The 25,930-nt window shown below is 42.2% G+C and overlaps 1 long non-coding RNA gene across 1 annotated transcript; it reads left to right on the top strand.

The window, feature by feature from the left end:
* The first annotated feature begins 790 nt into the window (after window positions 1-790).
* LOC131382254 (uncharacterized) lies at window positions 791-14,877 on the top strand. The gene is made up of 3 exons (XR_009211555.1): window positions 791-880; window positions 8,508-8,613; window positions 14,113-14,877. It is a non-coding gene; the product is annotated as an uncharacterized LOC131382254 (long non-coding RNA).
* Window positions 14,878-25,930: the final 11,053 nt, after the last annotated feature.

Raw genomic sequence — 25,930 nt, 5'->3', positions numbered from 1 at the left:
GCAAGCTACTCACTGCAGCGTTTCCAACCGAGACTCTGTTCTGCAAACCCTGGGGGATCAGCGTGGATTGAGCTATTACTAGAGGTTGGGGTTAAACACGGTAGGCTATAGACTTTCTGGGGGAGAAACAAGTCAATTTCTATTCTGAAAACCTGGCACTGCCTAAGAAAATCCAAACCCTTCAAACGGAAGCTTTGCAGGGGTGTAGTTAATGGCATAAAAGAGTGCTCAGAGACTCACCCACAGAGACTTTCTGATAGCTGATGCCAGGGACAGCAAAAAGCAGAATGTCCAGTTGGGGATAGTTAACCAAGCCCCTCTCAATTCTTCTTCTTGAGCCCATCCTCTGCTCACTGGTCCCCATTTTATAACCATGCTCAAGGAGCCTAGGCTTCTCTTCTTCTCTTACAGCATGTTTAATATCACTACTTTATCCATTCTGTACTGTTGCAGGCTGAAGGTGACATTACACTTAGAGGGATCCACAGATTCAAGAGGCTGCTTGGGGAGGGCAGCACAGTGAGGTACAAGGACTTTGACATCAGAGAGGCCTGGATTCAAGTCCCAATTTCTGTGTGTGGTAACCAGTCTGCAAGACAGCCTGTGATGATTCCGACCTCCTCGTATTCATGTCCTTGTTAGTTCCCTTGCACATTGAATCAGGGCTGGCTCTGGGTGACCAATAGAATGTGGAGGAAGTGATGGGGTATGAATTCCAAGGCTAGGTCACAAAAGGCATTGTGTCTTCCACCTCTTAGATCGCTCTCTCTGGGGAAGCCAGCCACCACTCTCCAAGGACTCTCGAGCAGCTTCATCTACAGATCCACATGGAGAAGAACTAAGGGTTCCTGCCGATCACCAGCACCACTGTGCCAGCCTTGTAAGTGGGCCACCTTGGAATTGGAGCCTCCAGTTCCTGCTCACATCTGACTGCAACATCATGAGAGACCCTGAGTTTGAACCACCCAGCTGAGCTGCTTCTGAGCTAACCCACTGAAACCATGAGAAATAATCATTATTGTTTCAAATCCTAAATTTGGGAGTGATATGTTATATAGCCATATTAACAAGAACTTAACCTTTCTAAGTATTGGGGGCATTTAGGGCTGATATTCTTTTGGGAGGCACCTGTACAGATGTATCAATTGTTCAATTATTTAAATATTTCTAAGTTGCTTGGTAAAAAGTCCTGTGCTTGAATTAACCTGATCTTGAATTGCAAGCTCCCTGAGGTGCCTTGCAAAGACAAATCAAATCCTCCTCAGAGGAAGGTAACATTATCCTTGCCCTCAAATTATTTCAACAAGCATTTTACAAATACCATGTTCAGCACACAACCAAAGATAAACTGACATATGGTTAAAAACAGAATTTTTTCAGACACCCAAAAGACATCCTTCACTGAAGGCTTATGTGACAGAAAAATTAAGCATATGATGACAATGGATTCAGTGTATGGCATGGAGGAATAAATCAAAAGTTGGGAAAGGTGTAAATGGCCCTAATGAGAAAGGAAAGAGGCTTCCATTGCTTCCCAAGACTGAGAGCCATCTCTCTAAGAATCACAGAGAACAAATCTGTCTCCTTGCTGTTCTCCAGAGGGTAGTTGGACCTCAGATGGGTTAACCAGAGAACCAGGACCCCCAGAGCCCAAACTCCCATTTTTCTGAAAATTCCCATGTTCAAGTTTAGCTGGAGAACATCCAAGTTGCCTCTTCAAGGTAGCTGGCGCCATGGACCTTTAAAAGGGACCAAAGTGTTCAGAGGACCAGGAATCCTTACTTGAATGTTCTAGACTGCATGACACCTAGAGATTCGTAGAAAACATGACTGAGGGAAAATGCTCCTCTAACCAGAAGGATGGAGACTTAGACCAGCTAGTATCAGACTGAGGGGAAAAAATGTGTTTTTTTTTTTCACCAAGTATGTAAAAAAATTAAAACCCACTGTAGAATATTGGCAAGATCTTCAACAAGTCTCTCATTATACAGATGAGGAAATTAAGAACCAGGAGGTTAGAAATTCAGTCCCAGCATGCTGACTCACAGACCATATGTAGCCTTTTCTTACACCCCACTTCTCTGATGAATATTGCTCAACACTATTTCTTCCTTACTCTTAGGATATCAGTGCCTTAAATATGTCACAGACTACATGGCACTTGTTTCCCAACAAGCTAATATTGACCCACACAAACTGAAAGCATCAATTTGACATTATTTGTAGCATCCCCTTTGTCCTTTTCTTTCTAAACCCAAATTCCAGTATCCACTGCAACCATCTAGGTAGGCATCCACAAAAGGTCTTTCTTCTGATCCTGCCAACTCATCATGGCACACGGTTTTGAGTAGTGCCATAGAGAATATCTTATTTCTCTGAGCTTTAGTTAAGAGTGATATACACTGGAAATAAGGAGCTTCCTGCTTCCTCTTTGTAAATTTTGATAAGGGATTCCCCAGTGGTCGGAATTTGCCAAGGACCCCCAGCCCCATTCATGCATGAGCTCCTTATCCCTAAAGATGACCAAGGAGAGCCTCAGTGCCTCTCTGCCAGTCTTGGGAGGCCAGGAATGATCCACATAATTTCAAAGATTTCTCCCAACGCTATAAGAACTCTGGTCATATAGGGGGAGGAATGTATTAATTACTAAAAATAATTAAATAAATGATTTAGCATAATTTCTGGGGTGCCTACTCTGTTTTACCAGCTACCTCTTCCACCTCCATCTACCACCATGATTTTCATTATCTTCTCTGCACCTCCATGGCAACCTCTGTCGTGGTCTGGAGAAACTTAGCTTTCAGTTCCAACTATCTGTCAAGACCTGAGCAAGTCCACTAACTCCTCTGAAACTCAGGCTCTTCAGTAAATGGGCCTAATGAAGAGGAAAGAGGCTTCAATTGCATCCCAAGACTGGGACCCAGCTCTAGGAATCACTGAGAACTAATTCATCCACATCCACTTGCTGTTCTCCAGAGGTAGCTGGACTTCAGATGGGATAACCAGAGAACAAGAACCTCCAGAGCCCAGAGTCTTATTTCTCAAAATTCCCATGTCCATGCTTGGATGGAGAACACCCAAGTTGCCTCTTTAAGGTGGCCTGAACCATGGACCTATAAAAAGGACCAGTATGTTCAGAGGACCAAGCATCCTTACCTAAATGTAAGGCTCTCTTCCTGCATCATGACATTGCTGTCAGGAGGGACTGTTTTAGTTTTTTTTTCACACTGCTATAAAGAAATACCTGAGCCTAGGTAATTTATAAAGAAAAGACGTTTAATTGGTTCATGAATCCACAGGCTGTATAGGAAACATGGCTGGGGAAGCCTCAGGAAACTTACAATCATGGTGTAAAGAGAAGTATGGAGAAGGGGAAGCAGGCTTGTCTTACATGGCTGGATCAGGAGGAAGAGAGATGGGGAGGGTGCTACACACTTGTAAACAACCAGGTCTTGTGAGAAGTCTATCATGAGAACAGCACTAGAAGGATGGTGCCAAACCATTAGAAAGTGGCCCTATGTCCAATCACCTCCCACCAGGCCCCACCTCCAACACTGGGGATTACAATTGAACATGCGATTTGGGTGGACACACAGATCCAAACCATGTCAGATAGTAATGAATGTGGAGGAGCAGCCCAGTATCCAGCACAAAGGCTCTCAGTAAACAGAAGACTCAGAAGCGGGGCCACCCTGTCTCAGGAGCACTGATTGGCCTGTCCTTCTTTCCTGCAGCCTCTTGGAGGGCAGGGTCTGTGTCTTCTTTATCTGTACCCCGAGCCCCTAGTCCTCATGGCTGGCAGGCACTTCACGAACTCATTACTCCAACATTAGAGGTAGAGAACCAGGAGAGTGGCTAAAAACAAGATTTAGACGCTTTAAGCAGGTAATATAGAAACACAGCCAAATGTTCTTAGAGATGAGTTATACTTTTCAGCTTTACTTGGCCTTTTAATATGACTGCTACTGCTTTAGCATATGTCAAAATAATTGACCAAAATGGGCAAAAAGGCACTGAGAATGAAAGCACTTCCATTAAGGAACATTTTATTTTCCATGAGGTCTTTGAGAACTTAGAGAGAAATGGAAGCAATAGTGAAATAATAGAGAGTAGGCTGCTGCAATTAAATGTGATTTACCACAACTTAAGTATCACTTTCAGATAGTGTCAAATTAAAGCATTTAAGAAGATTGCTGAAAATAGGGGACTTTTTTCTTATCTAAGTGAAATGCTGGCACACGAGGCCTCCAAAGGGAAACTGCCAGATGCTGCTTTATGTGCTTGGCGTGTTTGTGCCTAACATCTCCTTAGTGTTTTTGAATTTTACATTATCTGCAAAATTGCCACTTCATTAGAACTGCCTCAGAAACTCCCTTTTAAACGATGGAGGTAGCTGTCAACGTGCATCTGTGCTGCCCCATTCTCATTTCAGAAATGTGGTAGTTATTTTCAAAAATACCTTTTTATTTAATTTTGAATTTTGTATGCCTTCAGGAAAAATATTCGTTGGTTCAGGAAGTCAGAGGGATGACTTTAAAATCAGTATATTTAATATATCTCTTTGACTAAACGGTTAGGAGCTAACAGTTCCTGAAGTTCTACCTCATTGCAGTGATATATGGCATAAATCCCCAACATAATTTTGTTTTAGCTTTGACAGTAGTCTTTTACAATTTGAGGTTTAAAAGAATTTGAGTAAAAGTGGATATAGAATACCCTTTCTTTCTTTCTCTTGCGTTATTGCCCTGGCCAGAACTTCCAATACTATGTTGGATGGGAGTGGTGAGAGAGAGCATCCTTGTCTTGTGCCAGTTTTCAAGGGGAATGTTTCCAGCTTTGGCCCATTCAGTATGATATTGGCTGTCAGTTTGTCATAAATGGCTCTTATTATTTTGAGGTATGTTCCTTCAGTACCTACTTTATTGAGAATTTTTAACATGAAGGGATTTTGAATTTTATTGAAGAACTTTTCTGTGTCTATTGAGATAATAATTTGGTTTTTGTTTTTAGATGTCTTTATGTGATGAATTACGTTAATTGATTTGCATATGTTGAACCAGCCTTGTATCCCAGGGACGATGCCAACTTGATCGTGGTGGATAAGTTTTTTGATTTTCTGCGTATTTGGTTTGCCAGTATTTTAGCGATAATTTTTTCATCAATGTTCATCAGGGATATTGGCCTGAAGTCTTCTTTTTTTGTTTTATACCTGCCAGATTTTGGTATCATGATGATGCTGGCCTCATAGAATGAGTTAGGGAGGAGTCTCTCCTTTTCAATTATTTGGAATAGTTTCAGAAGAAAGGATATCAGCTCCTTTTTGTATTTCTGGTAGAATTCAGCTGTAAATCCATCTGGTCCTGAACTTTTTCTGGTTGGTAGGCTATTTATTACTGCCTCAATTTCAGAACTTGTTATTTGTCTATTCAGGGATTCAACTTCTTTCAGTTTCAGTCTTGGAAGGGTGTGTGTGTCCAGGAATTTATCCATTTCTTCTAGATTTTCTAGTTTATTTGGATAGAGATGTTTATAGCATTCTCTGATGGTTGTTTGTATTTCTTTGGGGTCAGTGGTGATATCCCCTTTATCATTTTTTTATTGTGTCTATTTGATTCTTTTTTCTTAGAGGAAGTAAAATTGTCTTTGTTTGCAGATGACATGATCCTATATCTAGAAAATCCCTTCGTCTCAGCCCCAAAGCTTCTTAAGCTGATAAGCAACTTTAGCAAAGTCTCAGGATACAAAATCAATGTGCAAAAGTCATAAGCATTCCTATATACCACCAAGAGGCAAGTAGAGAGTCAAATCATGAATGAACTCCCATTCACAATTGCTACAAAGAGAATAAAATACCTAGGAATACAGCTAACAAGGGAAGTGAAGGACCTCTTTAAGGAGAGCTACAAACCACTACTCAAGGAAATCAGAGAGAACACAAACAAATGTGAAAACATTCCATGCTCATGGATAGGAAGAATCAATGTCATGAAATTGGCCATACTGCCCAAAGTAATTTATAGATTAAATACTATTCCCCTTAAACTACCATTGATGTTCTTCACAGAATTAGAAGAAACTATTTTAAAATTCATATGGAACCAAAAAAGATCTCATATAGCCAGGATAATCCTAAGGAAAAAGAACAAAGCTGCAAGCATCATGCTACCAGACTTCAAACTATGCTACAAGGGGACAACAACCAAAATAGCATGATACTGGTACAAAAACAAACACGTAGACCAATGAACAAAATAGAGAACTCAGAAATAATTCTGCACATCTATGACCATCTGATCTTTGACAAACCTGACAAAAACAAGCAATGGGGAAAGGATTCCCTATTTAATAAGTGGTGCTGGGAGAACTGGCTAGCCATATGCAGAAAATTGAAGCTGGACCCCTTCCTTACACCTTATACAAAAATTAACTCAAGATGGATTAAAGACCTAAACCTAAACCCCAAAACTATAAAAACCCTAGAAGAAAATCTAGGCAGTACTATTCAGGGAATAGGCATGGGCAAATATTTCATGGTGAAATCACCAAAAGTAATTGCTACAAAAGCAAAAATTGACAAATGGGACCTAATTAAACTAAAGAGCTTCTGCACAGCAAAAGAAACTGTCATCAGAGGCTGGGCATGGTGGCTCATGCCTGTAATCCCAGCACTTTGGGAGGCCAAAGTGGGTGGATCATGAGGTCAGGAGTTTGAGACCAGCCTGGCCAATGTGGTGAAACCCCATCTCTACTAAAGATGCAAAAAATTAGCCAGGCATGGTGGTGCACACCTGTAATCCCAGCTACTCAGGAGGCTGAGGCAGGAGAATCGCTTGAACCTGGGAGGCAGAGGTTGCAGTGAGCCGAGATTCCGCCATTGTACTCCAGCTTGGGCAACAGGGCGAGACCCCATCTCAAAAAAAAAAAAAAAAAAAAAAAAAAAGGAAGCTATTATCAGAGCGAACAGGCAATCTACAGAGTGGGAGAAAAATTTTGTCATCTATTTATCTGACAAAGGTCTAATATCCAGAGTCTACAAGGAACTTAAACACATTTACAAGAAAGAAACAAACAACTCCATTAAAAAGTGGGCAAAGTACATGAAAAAGACACTTTTCAAAAGAAGACATTCATGCAGCCAACAAACATGAAAAAAAGCTCAACATCACTGATCATTAGAGAAATGCAGATCAAAACCACAATGAGATATCATCTCATGCCAGTCAGAATGGTGATTATTAAAAAGTCAAGAAACAACAGATGATGGCAACGCTGTGGAGAAATAGGAACGCTTTTACACTGTTGGTGGGAATGTAAATTAGTTCAACCACTGTGGGAGACAGTGTGGTGATTCTTCAAAAATCTAGAACCAGAAATACCATTTGACCCAGCAATCCCATTACTGGGCATATAACCAAAGGAATATAAATAATTCTGTTACAAAGATATATGCACACGTATGTTCATTGCAGCACTATTCACAATAGCAAAGACATGGAATCAACACAAATGCCCATCAATGATAGATTGGATAAAGAAAATGTGGTATGTATATACCATGGAATACTATGAAGCCACAAAAAGGGATGAAATCATGTCCTTTGCAGGGATATGGATGGAGCTGGAAGCCATTATCCTCAGCAAACTAATGCAGGAACAGAAAATCAAACACCATATGTTCTCACTTATAAGTGGGAGCTGAACAATGAGAATACATGAACACAGGGAGGGGAACAACACACACAGGGGCCTGTCGGGGGGTGGGGTTGGGGGAGGGAGAGCATTGGGAAAAATAGCTAATGCAGCTGGGCTCAATACCTAGGTGATGGGTTGACTGGTACAGCAAACTACCATGGCACACATTTACCTATGTAACAAACCTGCACATCCTGCATATGTACCCCAGAACTCAAAATTTAAAAAGAGTGGATATAGATATAAATATGTAAGTGTAGATGATATAAACATATTGATGTAGGTGGCAAGGTAGGAAAATATTAGTCTCATTTGTAAATTTAAAAAGCAGCCGGGCGCGGTGGCTCACGCTTGTAATCCCAGCACTTTGGGAGGCCGAGGCGGGCGGATCACGAGGTCAGGAGATCGAGACCACGGTGAAACCCCGTCTCTACTAAAAATACAAAAAAATTAGCCGGGCGTAGTGGCGGGCGCCTGTAGTCCCAGCTACTCGGAGAGGCTGAGGCAGGAGAATGGCGTGAACCTGGGAGGCGGAGCTTGCAGTGAGCCGAGAGCGCGCCACTGCACTCCAGCCTGGGCGACAGAGCGAGACTCCGTCTCAAAAAAAAAAAAAAAAAAAAAAGCAATACACATACACAGAGAGAGGATTCAACAAATTAGCCTGGGGTTCAACAAATTAGTGTGGTTTATTCCAGGCTGAGGTCAAGGCTTGCTGTGGTTCAAGTGCCTAAAGTTTATTTCCCAGGAAAAAATAAAGTGGAGATTTAAAAGCAGTGGTCAGAAAGGATAACCTTTCTTTTTTTCTTTTGAAACAGAGTCTTGCTGTGTCACCCAGGCTGGAGTGCAATGGCATAATCTCAGCTCACTGCAACATCTGCCTCTCGGGTTCAAGCAATTCTCCTGCCTCAGCCTCCTGAGAAGGTGGGATTAGAAGCATCTGCCACTACACCCAGTTAATTTTTGTATTTTTAGTAGAGATGGGGTTTCACCATGTTGGCCAGGCTGGTCTCAAACTCCTGACCTCAGGTGATTCACCTGCCTCAGCCTCCCAAAGTGCTGGGATTACAGGCATAAGCCACCAAGCCTGGCCAGAACACTTTTGTAATTAGCAAAAGCCAAGGTGAATTACAGTTGATAGATTGCATGAACAATATTTGGCAAGCTTGATAAAATATGTGGGATATGAACACTTTATTGAAGACAATTTACATCAGATCTTATATTTATATAAAATGTTAATATTTTATCTTTTATTCTATAACTTACTTTTTTCTAAACAAGTGAAATGTTTGTTTGTATAGACATGTGAACATGAAGTTCCGTTTGTATTAACATCCAGTTGTTTGTTTATTGGTTAAAAATGATAATGTTCAACCCCATTGAAGTGAGGGGGGCAGAAAGATGCTGACCTCAGTAACTTTGGAAATGTTTTAGTGTGTAATACTAAAATTGAAAAGAACTGAATTTAAGCACTGTACTGTAGTTGATAATATTGCTTCCCATGGGTCAATAATTCTGATACTCATATATATATATATATATATAGAGGAATTAAATAATTGAGTAAATGAATGGCAAATGTTGGGAAAAAGATTTCTCTCTTTTGGGGTGAAACTTTACAGACAAGCAAGGGAATTAGGAGAATAGAATGATCCATGTGGTAAAGGATTACAGTTGGAGAGATCAGTAGGAACTCATGTCTAGCTTAATATAGAGGTAAATGGTTACACATAGAAATATTTATAGCTACGTTTTATATACAGGTGAGTATACATTCATATATTTCCTTGCTTTGTGAGGTGAAAGTACCTGAATAAAATAACACCAAGTAGCAACTAGCACACCTAGCTCCCAGATCTCAGTTTTTGATGCCATTCTTCAGTAAAAGGAAGCAAGGCTCCTTGGAGAAATTGCTATCAAGGACTGGGGCAGAAAATATACAAGATGAAATTGGAGCATCTTGTAGTGCTTGAAAGTAAGAAAGTGTTGGTTTTGTTGTTGTTATTGTTTTAAAAAGCATTGATGGGAATATGTCAAAAGGACCACAGAAGAGCTCTGTGTGTGTGAAAGAGCTCCCAATGACAAAACTGGAATGATTATTTAATTGATACATACTAGATATACATATTTTGGGGGTACATGTGATAATCTGATACATCCATATAATCAAATCAGGATAATCAGATACCATCACCTTAAATATTTATCTTTTCTTTACACTAGGAACACAGTTTGAACAACAAAACAAATAAAATGATGGTGGATTATAAAACAAAATATACTTGTATAAATAAATTACTGAATAAATAGGGAAGATGAGGCAAATATTCCATGTTGAAGAATTCCAAATAATTGATGTAGATACTGTGCTCTCAAGGAGGGGGGCATACATTTTCACTCCTAAGTGTGGGCTGCTCATAGTGACTTCCTTACAGAGAGCACAGTGTGGTAAAGGGACGGGGTGAAGGGTAACCTTGCAGTGGAGAAATCTAACAAACACGTCTTCAGTCATCAAGGTCAACATCAACAGCGAAAGGTCATGATGATAGTATGTTCCCTTGATATGTGATGAAAATGGCACATTACCTTCAGGGTCCTCCTCCTCAAAACCCATAACCCCAGCCTAATCATGAGAAAAGTGTAAAATTCCATTAGAGGGGCATCCTGCAAACTACTTGACCAATATGCCTCAAAATTATTAAGGTCATAAAAAAAGGAAAGTCTGAGAAACTGTCACATCCAAGAGGAGCCTAAGGGAACATGGTGACTAAGTGTAATGTGATATTCTGGATGGGTTTCTAACACCTAAATAGGACATTAGGTAAAAATAAAGAAATCTGAGTAAAGCATGGACGTTAGCTAATAATAATAATGTATCAATATTGGTTCATTAATTGTAACAAATATGCCACAGTAATTTAAGATGATAGCCATGGGGGAAACTCGGTACAGGCATATGGGAACTCTACTGTTTTATCAACTGTTCTGAAACTCTGAAACTGTTCTTTAAAAATTAAGTCTATTGTTAAAAACTCAAACAAAATGATACGGGCTATAGGCTGGATTACAATTCAAAGCTATGGACATACATAGAAGAATACTATTAACATTGATTTGACTTATTAACAGCAAAGGTATTTAATTTTCTGAAAAGATTTTCAATTGACCAACTTAAACACTTCATTCTCCAAGCATGATCTACACAGTTTGAGAAATATAATAAGAGAAATTGATAAGGCTTTTTCAGCATTGCAATAATCGCCTTAGGTCTTACTTGCCTGTTTAATCCTTAAAATAACTCTAGGAGGAATATGCTATCTCCATTTTAAAGATAAGGAAATTGCAGTTTAGTCGATTGCCCAAGTTTGGACAGTTAGTAAATAGTAAACAAAGATTTGAACTTAGGAAGTGTGAATCCTACACCCACAGTCTTAACCCTATGCTGCACACATACCAACATTAAGAGCTGAAAATATTCCCAATAACTGAATTGACTGACTTGCTATATGCTGTTATCAACAACATAATAGTTAGAAATTGGTGGCAGCTATCATGAATAATGACTTTTGCTTTAGACAAGTTGATTTGTAGATTATTTTTCTGGCAGACATTTGAAACCAGAGAACTCTTGACTATTGGATATCCTATGATTTTTTTTTAATAGAGACAGGGTCTCACTGTTGCCCAGGATAGTCTTAAACCCCTGGGCTGATGCAATCCACACACCTCAGCCTCCCAAAGTGCTAGGATTACAGGCGTGAGCCACCACACCTGGCTATTTTTTTAAAAATCATAAAATGTGTGAAAAAAATTACCATGTCAGTAGAAATTCTCTTCATACCAGAATTTGGCATAGTGTAGAAACAGGTTATTATTGAACTTAGAACATCAGGTTTTTGCCTGAAAAATTATTTCTACTTATCAAGAGATGTTCTTGAATGGAAGTGAACATTATGTCCATAAAAATAAACTGGAGAAAAATGCTTTTTTGAAAATAAGGACATTGACTTCACCATTGCTACTCTTAATGTGTTGTGTGTGAAATTCTGATTAAAGTATGATAACATTTCAAAAATGTTGCTTAACCTAGTATATACTTTCAAGATATAATCTTTGACTGAGGAAGACTCAGTCTAGCAAAAGTCTTTTCTATAATGTGAACATGACTTTCAGACCAAGATGGTGATGGTACCATCAATATTTTGCCTTAAGAAACTTAAAAACTTAATACAAAATAATTTAAATATACTCCCTTTAAGGGAAAGCCACCAGCAATTTCTAAACTTAAAGCAGGAAGATGAAAGGATAGAATAAATTGTGCCTTATATTCTACGATTCTAGAAGAAACATGAGCCCAACTCCGGGGTTGCACACAGTCATGCCAGTGTGATTTGGGGAGGAATCCCAAGGCTCCAGCCCTGGGCTCCAAGTTTTGATCCCTCAGCATTGGATACAGGAGGCGGATTGATGCTGCTGGTGTGGGATTTCCTGGGGCCTGACTTCACCAACTCATCACATCTCATCATTCTTCCGTTCTCTCCTCTCTGAGTCCTTTCCTTCAGCTGTTGCACCATTTCTACTTTGTTCAGAGGGATAATGCTGGAAGGTATAGGATGTCAAGTTCACTCTGCTTTTATTTTTTATTCCCTTTGGAAGACAGTTGGCAGCTTTGTGAAGACGGGAATGGAGGAGGCAGGGTAGGCAGTGAGTGCCGCAGCCACCGCTTGGGTTCTCTGCAGCTCTGGCGCAGAAGATAGGAACACCCATGGGGGATGTGGCCACCATGATGTCTTCCCATACAAGAAGTGCCAAGTGCTTTTCTCATGCTTTTCTGGATTGTTCCATGGTGGATGAGTCAGCAGGAGTGAGATGGAGCAGCAGAGTGGAGGGGTACCTGGCAAGGCCCGGAGGGAGGACACCCTGCCCCAAACATTTCAATGATATCATGTGACATCAGTGATTCTCTTAGCACCTGGTCTGTTTTATCCCAGGCCAGGATATCATTGTACATATTCTCAGCTGAATGAGCACCAATAGAGGAGAGGGAGAGTCTCATGGAAGTTCCTTCTAAGCCTTTGGCTCTTTTTACCTTCAACAAGATGTGCCACCTCTTTGTTCCAGCAAGTGGGAAGAACAGTCCGGGTCTCTTTGCACACAAGACTGTGATACGAATGCACCATCACAGGCCCCACAGGGGAGCTGTCTGCTTCCCCACACAGCTGCTAGGGGCTCTTTCGCATGCTCCCAACCTTTCCTGCCTTTATCTGATATTCATAAGTACAATTGTAGAAAAGGGAAGTGCTTTACTAGTCAGCAAGTGTCAGCAGGTTGAGGATTCTGTAAAGGCATCTTGGAAAATCAAGGAAGGAGACACATGCCTAATTCCTACGCTCTGTTACCCTGGCCTCCAGCAAAGCCTACCCTCATATCAGAGACCCATTGTAGATAAATATGGGCTGCCAAAAGCAAGACAAGCCTCGGGCAAACTGCCCAACAGATGGTTCAAATCTGTGTGTACCAGCCAAGGGCCAATGTGTCAGACAGTAGCTTCTGTTTGTGCCTTAAGTCAGAGTTGTGAATATAAGATAATTCTGGGATGGCAGGGATCCCACAGTTATGGATGTGGGATGGTTTAGTTCCATCCAAGACAAACTTAGGACATCCTCTTACAGGGGTTTGAATACACAGCTTTCTCTGCTACCCCCTCAAAGCCTTGGCCACCGGAGCTGAGTGGTTAGAAGGGTGAAGGGCTTTAGACAGGAGGGAAGGAATGTCCTTGCATGGCTCAGAGGATGGGGACCCTAGCCAGGATCTTGGTGCTTTGGCCTGCAGGCAGCATCAGAAGCCAGCCCAGGGAGTGGGGCAGTGGCCTTGTACAGAGGGCTAGTGGTGGCTAAATTTGTCACCCTGACTAGGCTAAGGGATACTCACACAGCGGGTAGAACATGATTCCTAGGTGTGTCTGTGAGGCTGTCCCCTAGAGGTTGGAACTGGACTCAGTGGATTGGGTGAAGATCTGCTCTCAACCGTGTGGGTGGGCACCGTCCAATCCACTGAGGGCCCGAATAGAAAAAAAAGGTGGAGGAAGGATGAATTCACTCTCTCTACTTGAGCTGGGACATCCATCTTCTCCTTGGACATCTGTGCCCTGGTTCTCAGGCCTTCAAATCCTGGGACTTACACAGATCCCCCCACCCTCTGTCCCCCCAAGGCTAGCCCAATTCTCACCCTGTTGGACTTGAACCAAATTACACCACTGGCTTTTCTGGTTCTCCAGCTTGCAGCCAGCAGATGGGAGTACTTCTCAGTCTCCATAACCACATGAGCCAATTCCTATAATAAATCTCCTCATAGCTATTGATCTATAACTATTTATTCTCTGGGAAACCTTTACTAATACAGGGCTCTCGTTTCCCTCAGGTTCCTTAGATCCTGGGATGAGGAGGTGGACCAGCAGAAGGTGGGCTTGGGAAGGCAGCTGGGGGTCCAAATCATCCTGGCTCTTCAGCGTGGCGGCTTAGTTAACATTCAGAAGCCTTCATCCCCCATCCGCAAAATGGGCATGTCCAACTCAGAAGCTGCCTTGAAGAAAGGGTCTACCCAGCGTGGTGCGTGGAGCCTAAGCAATCAGTACTTCAGGACTTCACCCGGCCCCTTTCCAATAACTGCTGCTGTCTTCCTCACAGGATGTCACCCTCAGTGTCTGAAAGCTGGGTTTGATGCGCGCTGGAAAGGCGCGGCTCACAGGCGTCGTTGCCAGGAGCCCCTAGTGCCGCCAGCAGCCAGCAGGGAACGCGTCCTCTGCCCGCTCACTTCTGACCCTTCTCTCGCTGCAGGGATGGGGACCTTAGGATAGAATGGCTCTAAACCCTCTCTGGTCCATGGTGTGAGCATTTCCTGATGTGAAAGCTTCAACCGCAGTCTCAAAATTGAGCTCTTCCAAGGCATAAAATAATCAGTTAAAATTATTACGGGTTATAAAGACGTTGGCCCCGGAGAAGAGTGAGACCCGCAACCCGGTGCAGCTGGGAGCAGCCTGGGCTGCGCGGAAGGCTCAGATCTGGGGACGGCCCTTGCCAGTGACTGTGACCTGGGGTGTCTTGGAAACTCTGAGTCTCAGCTTCTCCATGTGTAAGATGAGAATGATCATACCAACCTCAGGCAAGGTTGTTTGTGCATTAGTGAAATCAGACGTATTAAATAAAGTACCACATTGATCATGGAGTTGTCGAATAACCAAGAACACACCTGTCTCCAAAAAAAAAATGTTGAAAATGATGAGGGCGTGGCTCTACGTTGGAAGGGAAATAGGGTGCTTGGATGAGAATCCTGAGGCATGGGACAGAGGAGGGATCCAGGATAGTTCCATAAGAAAATGTGCTTGCACTATGGTTTCTTTGCAGAGGCTCTTGTGTGCTGGGAGGCTGGCTGGGATGGGGAGTTGGTGGCAGAGAATAGTGTCTGTTTTCCTCCTCGTAACTGGAGAGCTCTGCAACAGAGGACTGTTGGGTCATTAGGAACCAGTGGGCAGGTAGGGACAGGCGTTGGAGTGGACTAGCACTGGTTCCCCTGAAGCTCTCTGGGGTGGAGGTGAAGGAGCTTCTAGGGCAAAGTTTGCCAGTTAAGGAGGAGCCACTGTTTGGGCTGCTCTCCAAAATGGAGAATTTTTGTGTGTGCCTGGAGTGTTTCTATCTGAGAGGTGGGAGGGTGAATTATTTACCAATAAGTTTATCCTTCTCTCCTCAGATTCTGCAGAACTTGCAGACCCATGAACAAATTAGAAATTGCTTTTCTCCTCTTGCTTAAACTAAATTTCTTTGTGGAAGCTGAAGGAAAATATGAGTAATTTTCTAATATATTCAGTTACACAGACAGCAAAGAGAAATATTCAAGAAAAAAACAAACAAACAAACAAACCCTGAGGTGCTACTGACTTCGTGTACGTCTTAGCCGTAGACAGAATTGAGATTTCCTAATATGGATTTGTTCCAGTGCAGCCCCTCCGAAAGATTTTCATCAGCAAAACACACATTGGAGGAGCAGCTGCTGTGCAGTTGTCTCCTTTAAACCATTTTCTCACTTCATTGCTAATTTTCCCAGCACCTTTCTTCTAACAGTTCTACATTTTTGATCTGCAAACAACCTGGGATTATTTCTTTCCCTCTTGGTAAATAAAAGAAATTTAAAGTAGATTCTAGAATGGGTTAGACTGGTTTATTCCAGGTCCCTTTAAAAGAAGTCTCTGTTAAAGTTAAGCCATAAATACAATAAATGGAGAACTGCCTGGTTAACTGAGGGCTGATTCCCAGAGACGCAACCAGGGGGAGCTTCCTGAGCAAGGTAGCTACTCCCCACCAAGGTAACCACAGCTTTCTAACATTAAGTAAAATGTTTCTACTCATAGGGACCCTGCAACAACATGGCCCTTTTCTCTCTGCCATGCAAAAAAGCATCAAGAAAGTAAGAAGGGACATTTTTGAGAACAAACTAGGAAATTTTAGCATCATGCCTTCTCTCTAATTATGTTGGAAACAGGCTTTGAAAAAGAAAAAAACTGAGGAGAAGATCATTAAATAGAATTCAACTAAAAATGGCTTTTGATACTCTGTAGCTTCAAAGCATCTGTATTGGGTTTATGTTCTCATGGTTTTTGTTTAAAAGAGTTTAAGGTAAATTTGAATGTCCTATTCCTCTGAGAACTCAGAGAAAGTCAGGTTGATTAAGAAGCAATTAAGAGGCTGGGCACAGTGGCTCACACCTGCAATTCCAGCACTTTGGGAGGCCGAGGCAGGCCAATCACCTGAGGTCAGGAGTTCGAGACCAGCCTGGCTAACATGGTGAAACCACGCCTCTACTAAAAATACAAAAATTAGTCAGGCGTGGTGGTGCATGCCTGTAATCCCAGCTACTTGGGAGGCTTAGGCAGGAGAATCACTTGAACCCGGGAGGCAGAGGGTGCAGTGAGTTGAGATCATGCCATTGCACTCCAGCCTGGGTAACAGAGCCAGACTCTGTCTCACAAAACAAAACAAACAAAACAAAACAAAAGTAATTAAGGCCAGATTCAAGCTTACTTCTTAGGAAAATAAAAGGTAATTAAGAACAGGTAGGCCGGGTGCGGTGGCTCACGCCCGTAATCCCAGCACTTTGGGAGGCCGAGGCAGGCAGATCACGAGGTCAGGAGATCGAGACCATCCGGGCTAACATGGTGAAACCCTGTCTCTACTAAAAATACAAAAAATTAGCTGGGCGCGGTGGCGGGCGCCTGTAGTCCCGGCTACTTGGGAGGCTGAGGCAGGAGAATGGCGTGAACCTGGGAGGCGGAGCTTGCAGTGAGCTGAGATAGCACCACTGCAGTCCAGCCTGGGCGAAACAGTGAGACTCCATCTCAAAAAAAAAAAAAAGAACAGGTAGACATTTTAGATAAACTAGCTAATTAGCATTCATAGTTCCTTAAGTTTTGCTCTAATAGTCTGTTATTTTTTGCAAGTACATGATGTGCATATGTAGATAGAGTAGTTTATCATTAAGCCTCACCTCGTGATTATTAAATGTGATACTTCGCTGTTTTAATATTTGCCGTTCCTATTTTTGATGTGCAACAAAGTGCACAATTTTCCTTTGGTTCCAAGGAATTTGGTTAATGGAAACTCAGCTATTTTTCCCTAAGTCCCTTTTAGTCATACAAAGGTAATTCACCTGAATTTTCAGTAAATCTCATGGGAGAAAAGAATCAACTTTGATGGTTCTCAACCTAACTTTTTTTTTTTTCCCCAACCCAGTTTTTGTTCAGCCTCCACTGCATTTACCAAGTAGAGTAGCAGCTGTGGAACTATTGCATTCTTTCTACTGAAAATATACTATTGAAAGGAGACAGAACTTGATCTATAGAAAAAGGGAAATCATTCTTTGGGTATGGAGGCCAGAGGAATTTCATAGGCTACAACCTGCTATTAAACTGCTATGTAAAGAGAAGAGCAAGTATTAAACAGAACCCTGAGACACTCAAATTTAGGAACCAGCATTGACCTTACCCTACAATTACTCCCCAGTGAGGAGTGATGAGTGGCAAATGACAGGCTCTGGACTGGGAGAAAGAGGCAGGTTCAAGACATAGTCTCCCTTATCCTGGGCAGACCACATAAAGCTTTGGTATCCTCATCTCTAAAACATTCACTATTCTTTTTTTTTTTTTTTTTTTTTTTTTGAGACAGGGTCTTACTCTTGTCACCCAGGCTGGAGTGCAGTGGTGGGATCTCTGCTCACTGCAACCTTCACCTCCAAGGCTCAAGCTGTTCTCCTACCTCAGCCTCCTGAGTAGCTGGGAGTACACTCACCTGCCACCATGCCTAGCTAATTTTTGTATTTTTAGTAGAGATCGGGTTTCACCATGTTGGCCAGGCAGGTCTCAAACTCCCGACCTCAGGTGATCTGCCCACCTCAGCCCCCCAAAGTGCCGAGATTACAGGCGTGAGCCACTGTGCCTGGCCTAATACTAACTATTCTGTCTCTCTCACCTTACGGGGTTGCTATGAGGTTTAGTGAGTTCAGGTATGTGACTCTAGAGGGGGCTGAGTATGTGTAAGTTAGGGACCATGTTCTCTATGACTTTTGCATCCTCCCAGCACAGCTTCTGTAGAACTGTACTTTAGCCCTGTGATGGCACATGTGAAATGAAATAAATGTACACAATAAAGAAAAACACAAATGAAAGTAAGACACATTTTCCAGTTCAGATTAATGAGAAGATGCTTAGTTCTCATCTCCTTCCCCCAAATTTGACTTTACAGGGTTGCTTAGACTTGGTGGTGTGCTGGAGCAGGTTCCTACCAGCTGGAAAGAACCAGTTCAATACATCTCTTCTCAACTCCACGTTCAGAGTTGTCAAGTTGGTAGCTTGAAATTGGCCATGCTGGAAGTATTTACAGCATGAAAATTGGCAGGTGCTACATATTATGGCTTTTTTTTTGTTTCAGAGAACCAATTGTTAAATATTTACTGGCACTCCACTGCTTAGATTTTTCCATTGCTTGTAAGTAATTTTGGTTTGATTTTATAGACTACGGTATCCATGACTGTTATGGTTTTAGGGGATATGGAGTGAGCTGAAAACCAAAAGAAAAGCTCCATTCATTTACTACTCACAAATGCATCTTTGCCACTTGCCACAGACAGCATGGAGACAGACATGGTCTTAGGTCCATTCTCATTAGTCACCCTGCACAGAGACTGTGGACTGTAGTGCGTGCCTTGATTCTAGTGAAGGTCTCCTAAAGTCACAACTCTGAGAGGAGATTTGAAGCTAGGAGACCTAGGTTCAAGTTCCTTCTCAGCCATTACCAACTGTGTGATCTTTGTCAAATAATCTGATTTCTGTCATTTGAGCTGATTTCTTTGGATTGCTCAGTTGTAACATAGGATAAATACTTATTTCACAGGCTTGTTAGAATAAATGGGATATTGCATGTAAAACACTTAGCATGTGGCCTGGCCTATAGTGACCTCTAAATAAAAGAAGGGCAGCTATCCATCAAATTACCACTGTCATCCCGATGCTTGTCATCATGAAGGGATCATGCGTAGTCACCATGGTTCATAACTATCTGTGAAAAGGCCTTCTAAGGTCACAGGTGATTGAACCATGGTTTACTTACTCCATCTTTTTTTTTTTTTTTTTTTTGAGACAGCGTCTCCCTCTGTCACCTAGGCTGGAGTGCAGTGGCATGATCTTGGCTCACTGCAACCTCCACCTCCCGGGTTCAAGCGATTTTCCTGCCTCAGTCTCCTGAGTAGCTGGAATTACAGGCACCTGCCACCATGCCCAGCTAATTTTTGTATTTTTAGTAGAGACAGGGTTTCACCCTGTTGGCCAGGCTGGTCTTGAACTCCTGACCTCAGGTGATCCACCCACCTCGGCCTCCCAAATTGCTGGGATTACAGGTGTGAGCCACCGTACCTAGCCTACTACATCTCTATAAATCCCTGATAATCTTAGATTCTCTACTGGAGCCAAGAAATCTCTTTAGGCTCTCTTTTCCCTTGATAAAGCTCCATAAAACAACCAGGTCAAACAACAGGTCAAATATTAGCATTTTATAGGTTTAAATATATCATCCAATTAATTTAAAAACCATCACATCTCACTGTTGCTTGAGAAATAAGAATAAGGAACAGAAGGAGGAGACCAGAATATTACCTCATTACTAAGATGGAGGTTGTAGTTTAGTGCAAGAACCACATGGGCCTGCTTAATAGGATCTCAGAACTGGACAGACTTGATCCCCTGTCTCAGGCAGTGCTAACCAGGAGCTCATCCCTGGAGGAGAGGCAGAGAATGTGTACTCCCAGATGCAGCCAGCCTCCAAAAAAAGAGGGAGGAGCCAAGCAGAGCATGCCCACATCGATCTTCCAGCATTTACTGAACCTCCCTTAGACAGATAGAAGATGGCATTATCTTTCTTAAATATGATACCTCTTATCTTTTTGTTCCCTTGACACTTGAGGAGGGAGGCCAAGGGTTGATCACACAAGCAAGTTTGTGCATTTTGCACATTTATTAAGTTATGCTTTTAAGGAAATTAAAAGATCACAAGGTCTTCAATTTTCTGTGACCCTTTTATTTACTTATTTTAAAACGTGCTCAATGGGAAATGCCTATGTGTTCTCCCCAGTGCTCCCACGTGGGGATATGTCCTCAGTCCAAAGATATTCCTCAGTCTAGGAGTTCACAGTTGGATGGTATAAACAAGTGTATTAACTCATCATTACAAGACCAAGTGACAAATGCTGTTCTGAAATATGACAAAGGGGCTATGGGAGGATACTTTATCTAGGAACATCTGAAAAGACTTTTCAAGGGAAGTCTTTAAGGATGAGCAGGCCTTTGCCCATAAGAGCTTTTTGTAGCTTCTAAATAGATGGTGATATAGATACATCCCAACATTTCTCTCCATAGGTGTGTTTCACTGGAAGTTGTAGGGGAGAGCTCCTGTTAATGTCTCTTTACCTTTCATCTCAGCCCTGTGTCCTACTCCATTTGTCTTCTGATAGCCAGTTATATATAAACTATTAACACTCCACACTCTGTGGCTGCCAAAGCATTTGAATGAAAAACCAACATTTCAGGAAACCACAATGGGTCAGGGAGGCTTCTATTTTATATACATTGTACCTATCAAAGTGGTTTCCAGTCCTTTAGTTCAGGGGTCCCCAACCCCCATGCTGTGGACCAGTACTGGTCTGTAGCCTGTTAGGAACTGGGCCACACAGCAGGAGGTGAGTGGTGGGTGAGCAAGCATTACCACCTGAGCTCCCCCTCCTGTCAGATCAGCAACAGCATTAGATTCTCACAGAAGCAAGAACCCTATGGTGAACTGAGCATGCGAGGGATCTAGGTTGCACGATCCTTATGATAACCTAACTAATGCCTGATGATCTGAGGTGGAACAATTTCATCCCCAAACCATCCCTCCTACCCCCATCCCTGCCCCCAACCCGGTCCATGGAAAAACTGTCTTACACAAAATCAGTCCCTGGTGCCAAAAAGATTGGGGACCACTGCTTTAGTTCATTTGACTCCTCATTTCCCCAGTAACACAGACAAGACTGACATCCATTTGCAACCCCCAATGCCATGCAGCACATCTCCAGGGTGCAGTCTGTGTTGTGTTGGGCAGTGCCACCATGGATTCCTGACCAAGGAAAACACTTTCCTTTGTCGTTGCCACTCAAACCACCTCCCAGAGCCCCATGCTGCCCTTCCACCCTCATCCAAGTTGATTCCATGACCCCTACCCCTACTCTTTCACCAGTTCCCATACTCCAGACCCTCTCTAGGAAAACCCATCTTTCTACTGTCCCATTCTTTAGGACCCAACTCTCTGTAAGAGGTGAATGAATGCATGTCAAGGGGTTAGTGAGTTATTAACAAGTTGGTCCCTTTCAGATTAATCTGGTATTTTACTTGGGCCTTCCTGGAGGCTGGACTTTAACCCAGAGAAATGAGTGAAGTGGGAAATTCCAGTTTGGGAACTGACAGCCTAGGCAGGGGTGATGGTGGAGATATTTTGGCATAGGAGGGTATTTGGGGCATCTGTAGCCTCTGATTTTACATAGTCATAAAACAGGAGACTTGGACATTTAGCAGGATTATAGTTTGGATCTCCTTATCAGGAGACAAAGGTATATTTGCAAACTTACTGAATACACACACAGAGACACCGACAAAAATATTAACCTGACTTTTTCTAACTAATTATGTCTATATGGAGGTGGTTCAAATGCTGGTAGAAGCATAAAAGAGTGATATGATTTTTGTCTGCCTTTGAAGGTGGGTTTAATTGGTTATTTGTGCTTAGTCTGGATTGCAGGGGAAATAAAATTTGGATTTTCATCTACATATGATTTTAGTCTCTACATATTACAATAAAAGGTTGGGATTTGTCTTCTTTTTTTCCTTTCCCATCTTTTGCAAACAAGTTGCAAATGATGCGAAGGAAGCTCTTAAATGATCTTTCCAATTTCCAGTCATCATATTTCCACAATTCTACACTAAGAATAGATCTGGATCTTACTTTTCTTAAGGTCTGGCTTTAAATTAAAATATCCTGAAAGGCTTATAAGAAAAAAACCACAGTCTCCTGCCTCCAAGTTCTGCTCCCCAGAAACATTTACTTTTAACTTTTTTCATCATTTCTTCTGGTTGTTTCCCGCATTAAAAAAAATAACATAATTGAGTCATAATTTTATGATTTACCCACGTTAAACTCTATTAGCTCCCTGTTATGCCAGGTGAGGAGTTAACTTTATAAATCCCCCAATCCCTTCTTCTCACGGTAGTTATATTAATATCATCTTTTAAATTATCTATCAATATTTATGTTATTATGATTTTAAAAATATTTTTTATGGCAAAGTTCTCAGTGTACTGTAAAAGCATTTCCTTTCTTAGGTAGCTTCAGAAAAGTGGTTGTAATCATCTTTTTGAGTGAGATATCAAGACCCTTGCTGATACAGACACCTTCTCCAGAGAGAAAACCCCTCAACTCTTAAGGACATGCAGAGGCCTTAGGGCTGCTACACCAATGGCTGACCTATCACTGTCGCTATGATCACTAGTTTGCATTCATAGCTCAAAGGAGGCTTGGTATGTCAGTTGTACCTAAGGAATGCTTTCTGTGTACATGTGTCCCATGCTCTAAATGTAGGCTGCAGGAGCAGGGTGTATGTCCTTGGATGAGCATGGCTTTTGGAGTCAAGAAGACCAGAGTTTAAATTATCATGGTAGGCAGAATACTTACCCCCGCAAGAGGTCCATGCCCCAGTCCCTGGAACCTGTGAGTATGTTATCTTACTTGGCAAAAGGGACTTTGCAAATGTCATTAAATTAAGGATCTGGAGATGGGGAGATTATCTTGGGTTATCTGGGTGGGTCCCATGTAATCACAAGGGTCCTTGTGGGATCTTTATAGGACCAAGGAAAAGGGGGAGGCAGGAGAGTCAGAGAAGGAGATGTGATGACAGAATCAGAGACTGGAGTAACACACTTTGAAAATGGAGTCAAGAGCCAAGGAATGCAGGCAGCATCCAGAGGCTGGAAAAGGTGAGAAAATGGATTATCTTTTAGAGCCACCAGAAAGAACACAGCCCTACTGACCCCTTGCTCTCCCACTGCCCTAAGCCTCCACCTTCCATGATGAGGGGCCCAACCTGAGAAACTAAGGTCCATTGCCAAAGAGCTGCACATGCAGCTGGTCTGGGAGTCAGAGACGCTGAGGGGTGACCCAGCAGGAGCTGCAGCAGCCACAACCAGGAGGCTGAGCTTATGGACAGGTGAGCCAGCAGGTGAGCGATGCCATGCACAAGCAGCAACAGCACACTGATCCCCTAAGAGTACTGGGAATGTGGCTGCCATTTCACTTCCATCTTCCAAATCTTTCAGGACATCTCCTGTGGCCATGCTCACTTACACCTGTGCAAGGAAGGTAATTCTGGAAATTACCTACTTCCAGCTAGGTTAGGGTGACACAATCCAGATCTACCCATCCCGTGTGCAGGATTCTTCTCAGCATGATGTAATGTGGTGCTCAGCAACCGTTCTTCCATGTTCTGGAGAGCATGAAAGAAGTTAAGACAGGAGCTCTGTTTTCAAACTCTCACATGTCGTCTGTATTAGTTTGCTCGGCTACCATGACAAAATGCCAAAGACTGGGTGGCTTAAACAACAGAAATCTGTTTGCTCACAGTTCTGGAGGCTGGAAGTCCATGATCAAGGTGTCAGCAGGTTTGGTTTCTCTGGGGCGTCTCTCCTTGGCTTGCAGATGGCTGCCTTCTTGCTGTGTCTTCATATGGTCATCCCTTTATGTATGTTTCTGGTATCTCTCTGTGTGTCTAAATGCCCTCTTCTTTTATTTATTTACTTATTTTTTGAAACAGGGTCTAGCTGTGTCACCCAAGCTGTAGTGCAGAGGTGTGATCATGGCTCCCTTGCAGCTTTGACCTCCCAGGCACAAGCAATCCTTCCACTTCAGCCTCCTGAGTAGCTGGGACCACAGTATGGGCCAGCATGCTCAGCTAATTTTTTACTTTTTATAGAGATGGGGTTTTGCCATTTTGCCCAGGCTGAGCTCAAGCAATTCACCTGCCTTGGCCTCCCAGAGTGCTGGGATTATAGGCATGAGCCACCACACCCAGTCCTGAATGTCCTCATCTTATAAAGATGTCAGTCAGATTTGATTAGGGTCTGCCTTAACACCCTTGTTTTAACTTAATTACCTCTTTGAAGGTCCTGCCTCTAAATACAGTCATATTCTGAGGTACTGAGACTGGGGTTTCAACATACATAAGGATTTTGGGGAGTCACAATTCAGCCCATAACACTGTTCAATAAGCCAAGACTTACAAATAGGGTGATCACACATTCCAATTTGCCCACAACAGCCCTAGTTTTCACCTGTTTTTCTGGTGAAATTTCTGGTACAATTTTTTAAAAATTTTTTATTTCAATAGCTTTTGGGGTACAAATGGTTATTTTGTTACATGAATGAATTATGTAGTGGTGAATTCTGAGATTTTAGTGCCCCCATCACCCAAGTAGTGTACATTGTACCTAATGTGTAGTTTTTTTTTTATCCCTAGCCCCTCCTTTCACCCTCCAGCTTCTGAGTCTCTAAAGTCCATTATATCACTCTGTATGCCTTTGTGTACTCATAGCTTAGCTCCCACTTATAAGTGAGAACATATGTTTTATGGTTTTCCACTCGTGTTACTTTACTTAGAATAATGGTATCCAGCTCCATTCAAGTTGCTGCAAAAGACATATTTCATTCCTTTTTGATGACTGAGTAGTATTCCAGGGTGTATATATGCCACATTTTCTTTATCCATTTAATCGATGGGGGCTTAGGTTGGTTCCACAGCTTTGCAACTGTGAACTGCACTGCTACAAAAGTACATGTACAAGTGTCTTCCTCTATAATAACTTCTTTTCCTTTGGGTACATATCCAGTAGTGGTATTGCTGGATCGAATGGTAGATCTACTTTTTAGCTCTTTAAGGAATTTCTACACTGTTTTCCATAGAGATTGTACTAATTTACATTCCTGCTAGCAGTGTATAAGCGTTCTTTTTTCCCCACATCCACTCCGACATCTATTGTTTTTTGACTTTTTAATAATGGCCATTCTTTTTTTTTATTATTACTATACTTTAGATTTTAGGGTACATGTGCACAATGTGCAGGTTTGTTACATATGTATCCATGTGCCATGTTGATTTCCTGCACCCATTAACTCGTCATTTAGCATTAGGTGTATCTCCTAATGCTGTCCCTCCCCCCTCCCCCAACCCCACAACAGTCCCCGGAGTGTGATGTTCCCCTTCCTGTGTCCATGAGTTCTCATTGTTCAATTCCCACCTATGAGTGAGAACATGCGGTGTTTGGTTTTTTGTCCTTGCGATAGTTTACTGAGAATGATGTTTTCCAGTTTCATCCATGTCCCTACAAAGGACACGAACTCATCCTTTTTTATGGCTGCATAGTATTCCATGGTGTATATGTGCCACATTTTCTTAATCCAGTCTATTGTTGTTGGACATTTGGGTTGGTTCCAACTCTTTGCTATTGTGAATAGTGATGCAATAAACATACGTGTGCATGTGTCTTTATAGCAGCATGATTTATAGTCCTTTGGGCATATATCCAGTAATGGGATGGCTGGGTCAAATGGTATTTCTAGTT

This window comes from Hylobates moloch, unplaced genomic scaffold (assembly GCF_009828535.3).
Source record: "Hylobates moloch isolate HMO894 unplaced genomic scaffold, HMol_V3 SCAFFOLD_21, whole genome shotgun sequence".
Taxonomy (NCBI): domain Eukaryota; kingdom Metazoa; phylum Chordata; class Mammalia; order Primates; family Hylobatidae; genus Hylobates; species Hylobates moloch.
Note: the sequence above shows the minus strand (reverse complement) of the source record. Positions and strands in the feature narration are given on the sequence as shown.